Below are 1,871 nucleotides of genomic sequence, written 5' to 3'. Positions count from 1 at the left end.
TATCGCCACAAGACTCCATACTTTTTTACAATATTTTTGCTGTTTTTGGTCACTTTTTGGACAATTTTTTTTAGTTGTGTTTTCGTCCATTTTTAAAATATTGTTTTTGTCACTTTTTTCCCAAGTTATTTTGTCTTATATGATACATACAGTATATATTATATATGTTATAGATACATAGTTCTGATATAGAAAGTTTTTGTAAACGGGTCAAAACACCTTAAAGGTTCTCTTACCTGCAGCAGGTGAACTTGATGTCACCATGGAAACCAGCGTGGCGGCCACCAGCAAGGTCACGGCGAGGGTCGGTCCGCAGCACGCGGAGGATCTGGGCTCCATCCTGGTCCTGGTCATGGTTCTAGTCCTGGTTCGGCTCCTGGTCCTAGTCCTGGGGCAGCAACCCAGTGGGATCACAGCATCCATCGTCCTCAAAGGTCTGGGGGTTTGATCCCGGAAAAGAGAACCGAGCGCCTGACAGGAGGACCTTGGGGGGGGGGGGGGGGGGGGGGGGGGGGGGGGGGGGGGGGACGTTTCTGTTAGTTTATTATTATTTGAATTTATATTTTATTATAATTTCAGTGTTTATTTCAGAAGCTTGAGTGTTTTAATATTAAAGTTATTATAATTGTTATTGTTATTATAATTGGCCTTTTTAATTATATAAATTATAATATATCCTTTATATGTTAATATCTTATTCTGCCCCCCCATGTGACTTGTATTAATAGTTCATGTGCAGCTTTGTTCCGGCCCTGCTGCTTCCATCATCCAGGCCGCTCACACCTCCTCTGGCCTGGCTCGGCCCAGCACGGCTGGCACGGCCGCCTCCCTCACCAACTGACCCTATTATCGGACAGACACCCCCGGCCTATCCCCCCCCCCCCCCTTCCTGCTCCGGAGACACCGGGCAGTCCGGATGCTTTCACCCCGCGCTGCAGCCACCAGGGCCGGGTTGGAGCGCCGGGACCTCCCTGTCCTAATTACCGGACCGGTGCCCGGTTAACGTGCTAATTACCGTGGTTACTATCAGGAATGAACCAAGAGGATCTGGTTCTGGAGATACGGGGACCCGCAGCCGGAGCCTCATGCCGCGGACACCGACACCGAGCCCCAGTCGGGGATGCGGATCAGACCCGCACAGCCTCACCGACACTGGGATTTAACATAGAGAGGAGGCCAAGCCGAGCCGAGCCGAGCCGAGCTATCATTCCAGCTGGTTTTTCTGGTCAGAGAGGAGACCTACCTGCCATCCTGGAGATGCTGCTCCGGCGCGTCACGCCTCTCTCTGGCGCGGATCCGATTCCTAGGACGGTGAAGGAATGTCCCGCCCCTCTGCCATTCTCTGCCTCTGATTGGCTCATCCTGTGTTCTTAGAGAAAGAACGTCAGGGTGAGCCAATCATATCTCAGTAAGATGTTTTATGTTTGACATAAAAAATCAGAAATGTGAATAATAAACACACATTTATTTATTTATGTAATCTATCTTTCCCTATGTGTGTGTGTGTGTGTGTGTGTGTCAGTGTGTGTGTGTGTATGTGCATGTGTGCGTATCTCCAAATTAATAAATGAAAAATTAATAATCCCTGTGATGGGTCCTTTAAGTTTTCCTCTTCCTCCATCTTGTGTCTCAGCCTCACACTGCCTACAACTGACCAATCAGCCAATGAAGCAGCGAGTAAGACCAATCAGAGGCCGAGGAGGGCGGGACATTCCGTCAGCGTCCTAGGAAACAGGAAACAGGAAGGAGAAAAAGAAGGCTCTGCAGTCTGGACCTAGACCTGGACCTGACTGGTACTTGTCCCCCTCCCCCGGGTGCATGATCCACAGCTACTCACAGAAAGAGAGAGAGACAGAGACAGAGAGACAGAG

Source organism: Etheostoma cragini, chromosome 23, assembly GCF_013103735.1.
Source record: "Etheostoma cragini isolate CJK2018 chromosome 23, CSU_Ecrag_1.0, whole genome shotgun sequence".
Lineage (NCBI taxonomy): Eukaryota > Metazoa > Chordata > Actinopteri > Perciformes > Percidae > Etheostoma > Etheostoma cragini.
The sequence above is the reverse complement of the archived record's forward strand: the minus strand, read 5'-3'. Positions refer to the sequence as shown.